Raw genomic sequence first — 9,639 nt, forward strand, 5'->3', positions numbered from 1 at the left:
ATCGTCGAGCCCTCGAGCCTTTTTTGGCTTCCTACGCTGCTCAGAAATCACAGCTCCTTCCTACTCCTTTGATCCATCACTACACGCCACATTGTCCGACATCTCTTTCCACCCTTCAGACACACTCATCTACCACCTCAAACGCAGCAAGACTAACCAGTCGGGTCAACCTCAACCCATCTACCTTTTCCGCCTAGATTCATACATAAGTCCTTACGAACCCATCCACGAGTACATCAACACAAGACTAGCCAACCAAGCTTCCCCTCAAGACCCTTTGTTCATCACGGAAATGGGAAGGGTAGCAACACGTTTTTGGTTCCATCACCACATGCGCTCAGTACTTGCCAGATCCGGAATACCCCCAGACCAGGTTGCCTCCAACAGTTCAACCAGGGCACGTACTGGGGAACACTGGACCACGAGCTATACTGCCGAGTTTTCGCAGCTCGCGCTTCTCTGCACCGCGAAACGTGCGGCGCCCCTTCCCATCCCGCCGCAGCATGCACCCTCTCCGCCCCCCTGCCCCGCGCCTCGGTAACAGACAAGCGAAGCCCAGCCATGCCATAGCACTTGCCATCGGCAGCTCCCCAAACCTGCCTTAGATCACCCGTCCATCCTCGGCCCCCTCCCTAAAGGCACGGACAGGAGAGGGAGACCTGTCCTCTACCAGGGAGGACGGATGATCTGCAATAACTTCAACGACCTCGGTTGCAGCTCCTCCAGCTGCAAATTCCTCCACACTTGTTCATTCTGCGGGGGAGCCCATGCCAGAGCCACATGCCCACACAACCCGACAAAGCATCATCGACCTCTCATCCCCCCACGGTTCCACTGTTCCAAGCATTAACAGCCTGATTCCCAGCCTGGACTTTTCTATGCAATACGCCACCATAGACCACGCCATTTCCCTCATCCACCTCGCGGGCCAGGGAGCATGGTTGTCCAAGACGGACATCACAAGTGCTTTCAAAGTCCTCCCCATCCACCCTGACTACTGGCACCTCTTCGGGGTCTCCTGGAAGGGCGCATACTATTTTGCCGCGCGTCTAACCTTCGGCTGCTAGCCCCAAAAAAAAAAAATAAAAAATTCGACTCATTGTCCGTAGCCCTCTGCCGGATTCTTTCCAACAATTATAAACTCCCGTACGTCATCCACCTACTTGATGACTTCCTCACAGTCACGCCACTGTCTTCGCCCCCGTCATACGGTCTCACCACAATGATTTCCGCATTCACTGATCTCGGCGTTCCCCTGTCTCCAGAGAAAACAGAAGGCCCAAGCACATCCCTGGAATTCCTCGGCATCACCCTCAACTCCATTACACTCCAAGCATCTCTGCCTACTGAGAAACTCCACCGCATTTCTTTACTCATTCAAAACTTTCTCATGGCCAACACATGCACCAAATGTCAATTACTCTCTCTGCTGGGCCATTTCAACTACGCCACCCGCATCATCCCTCAGGGCCGATCCTTCTTGTCACACCTTCTTTCCATAGCCACGGCCGTCCCATCCATCCACAACCACGTCACGCTAGACAGCCGCCGACGCCGCCCCTTCAGTCAGCTTTGGCGGTTACTACGGCGGCAGATGGTTCTCTGCCGAATGGCCACCCGACTTCTCTTCCCTGGCCCCTTCCTCCACCATTTCGGAAATGTACCCGATTGTCATCGCTGCCATCCTTTGGGGGCATGAATGGTCCAAAAAGACCATCGCCATCCACTCTGACAACAACGCCGTCGTCGACATCCTCAACAAAGGCCGGTCACACAATCTGGACATCATGCAGTGCGTGCGCAAGCTCACATTGGTTTCAGCCCAGCACCAGTTCATCATCCGAGCACTCCACATTCCAGGCCACAAAAACGCAATCGCTGATTCACTCTCTCTTTTCCTGTTTCAGAAATTCAGACAACTAGCTCCAGCCTCCAACCCTCTTCCAACTCCAGTCCCACCGTTTTCAGCCACAATCTACAACTGAACCCGCAACTGGAACGACTGGTCACCATTTCAGGGGACAACATCATCAACAGCGTCGCCCCTCGAACACTATCTTCGTACCTCACCGGCTGGAATTCCTTTAAAGCCTTTCACGTCTCCCACGGACTCCCATTCCCTTCACTGGACATTCTTAACCTCTCCTGCTTCATTACATTCTCCCACACTCAACTCAAGATCAAGTCTTCCACCATACAGACTTACCTCAGTGGAATCAATTTCTTTGTTAAATTGATTTCCGGAGCGCCATGCCCAGCCTTGTCCCATTCTCATATTAATATGTTAATTAAAGGTCTCCGCAAGGCGGAACCGCACCCCGCACCAAAACGTTCACCCCTCACGTCGGACCTTCTGGTCCGATGCATTCACACACTCCGCACAGGCTACTTGTCTCCCCACATAGACAAAACCCTAGAGTCCATGTTTTTACTAGCCTTTTTTGGCTTCCTACGCTGCTCAGAAATCACAGCTCCTTCCTACTCCTTTGATCCATCACTACACGCCACATTGTCCGACATCTCTTTCCACCCTTCAGACACACTCATCTACCACCTCAAACGCAGCAAGACTAACCAGTCGGGTCAACCTCAACCCATCTACCTTTTCCGCCTAGATTCATACATAAGTCCTTACGAACCCATCCACGAGTACATCAACACAAGACTAGCCAACCGAGCTTCCCCTCAAGACCCTTTGTTCATCACGGAAACGGGAAGGGTAGCAACACGTTTTTGGTTCCATCACCACATGCGCTCAGTACTTGCCAGATCCGGAATACCCCCAGACCATTTCTCAGGACACTCATTCCGCATTGGAGCCGCTTCCACCGCCTCTAGACAAGGCATATCCGACAACGTCATCAAAATCCTAGGCCGTTGGTCATCCCCCGCCTATCATACCTACATCCATCACGACCTGGATAACATTAAGAAATCCCATTCTCACCTCTCTGGTTGAAGTCTCTTTGGGGGCCTCGTACAGATGCCGGATCATCGAGACAGCACCCCCACCCTGAGTCTCAACCCCCTGTTCCCACTTACCTCCCCGATGTCGACGCCTCTCCTCCTTTCATCTATCACTCTCCTATCCACTCCCTCCTTCCCCTCTTTCCCGCCTGCTCTTCTTTCTCCCCATCCCTTGACCCTCATCCCCTCGAACTCTACCCCCTCATCCCGCATCCCACGACCTCGACCCTCACCCCCGCATCGTCACACCCCCGACCCTCTCCCTTCCCCCATCCATCCTTCCCTCTCCAACCATCCCTCTAACTATCCTTCCTCCTTTTCACCCTGCCTTCCATTACACTCCCAACAAACCATTAAATCCATATTCTAGAAGGAGTGGTCTTGGTTAGTGAACTGTATATTATTAACTCCAGCTGTGGTTTGTTCACCAGACCAAGCTGTAGTTTGTCTGCTTTAGCTGTAGTTTCTTAGCTTCAGCTGTATTTTGTTGACTTGAGTTGTTGTTTGTCAGCTGATCCTCAGCTATAGTCCATTAGGCTGTTTTGTGCATTAAGCTCAGAGTGCTGGAGCTTTTTTAACCACATGTGCATCAGCCTATTTATCCTAGTCCCTTAGATCTATGGGAAACAAATTAATGTCTTTTGTGTTACTAAATGTTGACTTCAATAAGGAGAAACAAATTATTAGAGAAGATACAGATGATTAAGCAAAACCTATAAAGACAGATGAGTGATGAGCTTCTGCTGAAATGAATACTTATAATAACATGTATTTGCAAAAATAAAAGACATTTCATGATAAGTAGTGGTACAGTTAAGCAATTGTTAGCATCTTTGTGTGTATTTAGCAATGGACAGTGGCTGAAACAGGGTCAATCAAAATAATCTCAAACAGATGTAATTTTTTCTCACAGATATAATGCATGCGCTCTGCCTGAAGACAAATACCACCAGAAAGTGAGAGAATGTGTAAATGACAGGTTATCCTAACCTTTTCTTCGAGGGTAGTCTGAGCAGCGTGTGGCCTAAGTGTAAATGGAGCTGTTATCAGTTTGCTTTTACTCGTGACAAAAGGTTAAAGAAACCATCACATTATTTTCTTTTCTCCATTTTAGACTTTGTGCAGCCTCATCTTCCATCGCAAATTGGATGGATCTGTAGTACAGTCATCAAAATGAAATCGCACACACACACTCACACACAGTGAGATAAAGTCCTAGACCTCTCTTGTATTGATCTATTCATTATCCTTAATACACAAATAGTAAACATGCTATTTCATTTTTCATCATGGCCACAGAGAATACCTGTTTCTAATATCTGCTTCTCAACCATAATCCCAGTAAACACTTCATTCCATAAACCTGCAGTGTGGAATTTTTACATATAAATGAACGTCCATTACATTCAAGCCCTTGCCAAAGGAGCTCACACAACGCTGATTAAGCCGCTCACCACCAGATAAATCTTTCTGTATTTCCCAGTATACCAGAATTTTTAAACTGGTGTCGGGTTTGACATTCCCACATGGGCCAGATGAATGCATACTGCTCTACGAGCAGAGCATGTGCACCAGAGACTTCTGCCAGCCAAACAGCTAACTAACTTGAAAAGGGATAAAATAATTTAATCATCAGCTCTTCTAGACTTTCCAAATGTTATTAAACCAAATGGATCAAATTCTGATATTGAAATGAGTCATTTGTGGGGGTTTTGTGACGCTCAAAATAATTCATATGGAGTTATTATTATAACAAAGGTTCAGGAACAAGATCACGCCCCTCTCTCTCTCACTAAATTCAATCACCTGCGCCTCACTAATTCAATCCTCCGTGCATACCTATGTAAGCGTGTCTAACCCCTTTCTCTCCTGTTCGTCTCAGTTCTCACGACATGCTTGCATCACAAACACTTAACTCTCGCCCGTGCTCCGTGATCCACATTCCTCGGCAACACACCGCCCACGACTAGATCTAGCAGGAACCAATGAGATGTCTCCTTCACCACCACATCCACATGGAACCCTTCTCCTCCAGACGCCGCGCCTCTGCTCAGCTGGGATCCAGACGCTCCACACACATCCACGCCATGGCCCACTCGGACGCGGCTCTTTTCCAAGCGATTAACATCTTCAACCGGATGTTTGCTCACCCCTGGCGAGCTCTCAAGGAGACGGTCGTCCCACTCCTACGAAACTATGATAAAGACAAACTTTCCAACTCTATGCAGACTCTACTTCCATCAACCCTCTCGCCGGCAGCTCAAATCCTCCCACTCTTCCGGGTTCATTGTCTGCCGCCGGGCCAACACACACCGCACACCAATGACGTCACAATGCCGCCTACTACAATAGAACCCAGGCTGAACTCCAGATACAAATCCCGTTTCGCCGAACCGACAACAAAGCAAGGTTTGCCAGCCTCCACCTCCACCACCGCTCCGGACGGCCGCTCACTTCCGGGTTCCCCGCCCAGCGCCACCCGTACGCCACATGTCGCAGCCAACTGCTTCAGCTCTCTCGTAGGGCCAGGTCGTATCTTCCCCTGTGCCTGCTCCCTCCCTGTCTGATCTGTCTCGTGTTTTTCATCTTTTCTCTCATCCACTCCCACTCAATTTCCTATTGTTTTATCCCTGTTCCCCTCCCTTCCCCAACACCTAAATGTTTTTTCTGTGTCTTCAGCAACCCCTGTCACTGATCCCCTCGCTCCAGCCATCGTTAACTCTGTGCTCGTGAGCACTTTCACTCTGGCCTCCGCCACTCTGCCCCTCCACAGCCTACAAAGCCAGGCTTTCCAGTTCTGCACAGCCTCCAGTTCCATCATCGCTCCAGCCGACCACTCGCTTGCGGGTTCCCTACCCAGTGCCCCCCCCACTCGCACACCGATGATTCCATCCTGCTGCCACTACAATGTGGCAACAGACTGCTTCATCCCTAGCAAGGGCCAGGTCGTATTTCCCCACGTGCCTGCTCCCTACATCTTAATTGACCCCCTTCATCCCGCTCCTCGACCCCCATCCAGCCCACCATACACTATCCCCATCCAATCCAGAACCCTCTCGACAATCCAAATAAATCTACTTTTTATACCGTTCAAATGGCGTGGTCTTTGTTAGTGAACCACCGTTTTACAGCTGCAACAGTATCAACGGAGTAGAATACAGTGGCGTCTATGACGTAAGCACATAGCGTAAGCACATGTAATTACTCTCACTGCTAGAAGGGGGAGACAAAATACCTGCACTCCAGTTTTAATTTATATTACTGTAAACTGCAGGTAACCATAGCAACAATACATATGCTGCATTCTACATTACTAGTTAATTTAATGATAACAATTCTTGTACCATGACTATGACTAAACACATTGTTTTTTGGGGGTTTTTTTTGTACCATGACTGGACAAAACATAACTAAACCTTTCATATATGGTAATACAATGCAACCACTACAACCACTACATGACAGAAAGAGGTAATATTTTCCCACTAATTACACTGTTTTGTCCTCTGGTGGCCATCTGACAGAGCAATATGTATTCTGAATCATTTACATGTGGTTTCATGTTTCATGAATAATGTATTGAGTGATACCGACCATTCACAGAGATGTCAGTAACTAAATGTAAAACATGACAGCAGCACATTTCCCGCAAATCTGTCAAGCAACTTCGCTCAACTGATTATTTCATACATTTTATTTTTTTTAATCAAGGCAGTTGTCAAGGTTGATGAGAGATGGTTTTCTAGCAGTAGTGACCTTTCACTGACCTCGTCACGTCTGTAAAGGCGGTCGTGGTTCAAGCAAATGCTCAAAGGAAATGAAAGCACTTCAGGGACAGTCTGACCCATGAGATTTGACGTCTACTGTATTTAAATAGATATAGTTCAGATTTTACAGATGTTTGTCTCTTTACACACACTGCTGGGGTCCAAACATTGATGGGAGGATACAGGAAGGGAGGATGTGAATGTCAGCCAAGATGAGAACATTGAAAACATCTCTGCAACTGACAAAAAACAAAAAGATACCCATCTCTGCAGGAATTTGTGTTTTATACACTCCAAAGTCAAAGAAAAAATCAAACCTAAATCACTTTAAAAAGAAAAACAACTATGACAGGAAGGACTCCACACAAAGCTGGGTAAATCTGTAAATGAGAGAAAATCTTTTTTTCTCCATTTCAGCCCTCTGTCCAGACAAAAGGCAGTTTTTCTTGCCCAATATTAAGCTTTTCTTAAATGATTTCCAGAACAAAACAACAACAAAAAAACCCAAACAAAAAACAAAACAAAAGTGTGGTCAGTTTTTGTTTCAGTATGTACAGGGAAAACTGAGCTTCTGCAAAATGATGATGTAAAACTCCCCAGTGACAGTTGGAGGCTCTGTGGCAGTAAAGTTAAGAATCCTAACTTTCTGTTGTGTCTAACTTTCTCGGATCACTCATTTTGAATGTCAATATAGTCAATACTAAAACAACCTGGAAATGCTGTGTAAGTCATTTTTACACGAAAACTTTGTTTTAAGAATTAGGTGGAGTAATGTAGATGATAGCCTTGTTTTTCAATAACTTGTTCTCCCAGGCTTGTTTGCCTTGCTATGCATCGACCTGACCAAGCCTCTTTTTAAACCTACCAAAATGTGTTTTGATCTCATACAACAAACCACTTTTCACACCTTTCACATTATACATAGTCATTTGTTTCATGAGTAATATAAAAAATATTTATTAGTGCAGCTTTAAACTGACTTTTAATTATGAATATTACTGTAATTTATCACAATATAGCATCTAAAAAAGTTTTAGTGCAGTCTTTTCAGTGTTAAAATGTCTGATGCAGTTGTTTGGAGAGAACATTCTTGTCCATGTTTATCTGTCTGGTTCTTCAACATGACTTTAATGTCAGATGGGACTTGAAACTTATAAAAATAATTTTTGATCTTAGGTATTCACATCATTCCCTTGATGTTTTTAACAAAGAGTCTTCAAAGCTTTGTCAGTGGCAGCCTTATGATCTCCCAGGACACAGTAATCTCCTGTGAGATGCAATCAGCCTGAAGACGCACTCGGCTCCATCAGAAGGACCAGTTTGTAATCAAAGCCCCAAAGCATCTATGTGACAATTAGCATTGAGATTACACTTCAACCTTATATACAAATGACTTCTCACCTCTCTAGAGTCGTCTGCATCACTGTGAGTTCATTTCATGTTATTTTTCATAAAATAAACAAACTTGAAGTGACATAAGACATTAGTACTATGGAACCCACACACACTTGCTCTTGTGAGGAGAAACTCAAATGGGAAAAGTGAGACTGCTGACACACTTCCTGTTGAGCAAAGATAGGATGAGCAAACCCACGTCTCTGTGGCTTTAAGTATTAGGACACTGATGTGTTTTCATTGTGTTGTCCATGTACTCCAGCACATTGGATTTGAAATGAAAAAATGTGTCTACGAGGTTAAAGCGATTAAGGGAATCCACATCCATAATGTGTTAACAGCAGATCTGCCAACTCTGGATGAATTCTTTGAAAACCACTTTGGCGACACCAAAGTGTCAGATGTTAATCACTGCTGTTTGCAAAATTTATTATTGTACATAATTTGCATACATACGCATAACAGAACATCATTTGCCTAACCCAGGTCTGTTATAGCCCTTTTTATACATACAGTAGTCCCCTGATTTTAGGACAACGCAACAAATATTTTCTTATTTTATTTCAGTTTGTAAAAATGGAATAGGAGAAATTATCTTAAAAAACCCTTTGTTTGGTGCTCGAGTGGTTGGGACCTTGAAAGTTGTGCTTACCTGCTGTATATATACATATACCTTTTTAAAACAATAAAATGACTTCTCAATTTGTGAATAGTGATCCTAAACATAAAGACAAGGGAACAGTATAATGTTCCTAACTGGCCGAGTCGATCACCTGACCTCAGAACGTCCCCCTTAAAGTCACATTTAATCATCCCTTTCTGCAGTCTCAAATAATGTCAACTTGTTTTTTTTAATATATTGTTAAGAGGTATGTATTACTAAAAGGAAGAAAAAAGGTGTTTGGGGAAAAGAGATGATCCATTTTGACTCACCTGCCTGGAGGGCTGCTTGTTTGATTGACATTAGCTGTCAGGCTGCCAGAGTGCCGGTGTTACACCGTAGCCTACGGACCAGAGACAAAGTAAACAAACTTGAGCTGTAGCTACAAGTAATTGGAAGACAGTGTGTTGTTAGCAGTGGTATTTAAGAGTAAGCATCACACCATCATTTAATGGGTCTGAAGTGACATTTGCAGGCATGTTTACATGCTGTTTAATGTGCTGCAGCTGAGCAGCTAATTAACTACCTAGCCTGCCAACTGACGTTAGCGGTGCACTTTTCCCTCGTGAATGTTTGTTTGGTGGCTCGTTCAATGAGCTACGGTGCAGGACAAGATGTATGTTCATATTTGTAAGTTAGATAAGAAGGAGACTTTACCAGGAAAGCCAGTGTGGCTTGTTCAGAGTCTGTGGCTTGCAATACCTCAATAAAAAAATACATAAGATAAAAGATAAACCATGAAAAACATGAAAGTCCTGCATTTAAAATCTTAAGTACATTTAACTGTTGATACTTATGATTATTATAATTGAAGATGCATAAATCTGGAAGAAGCATTTTAAATCTGTA

General features: G+C 45.0%; 1 pseudogene; it reads left to right on the plus strand.

Annotated features, from left to right (window-relative positions):
- Positions 1–767: 767 nt before the first annotated feature.
- Positions 768–2,683, plus strand: LOC122973023 (annotated as a pseudogene).
- The last annotated feature ends 6,956 nt before the right edge of the window (positions 2,684–9,639 follow it).

This window comes from Thunnus albacares, chromosome 21, assembly GCF_914725855.1.
Source record: "Thunnus albacares chromosome 21, fThuAlb1.1, whole genome shotgun sequence".
NCBI classification, from domain to species: Eukaryota; Metazoa; Chordata; class Actinopteri; order Scombriformes; family Scombridae; genus Thunnus; species Thunnus albacares.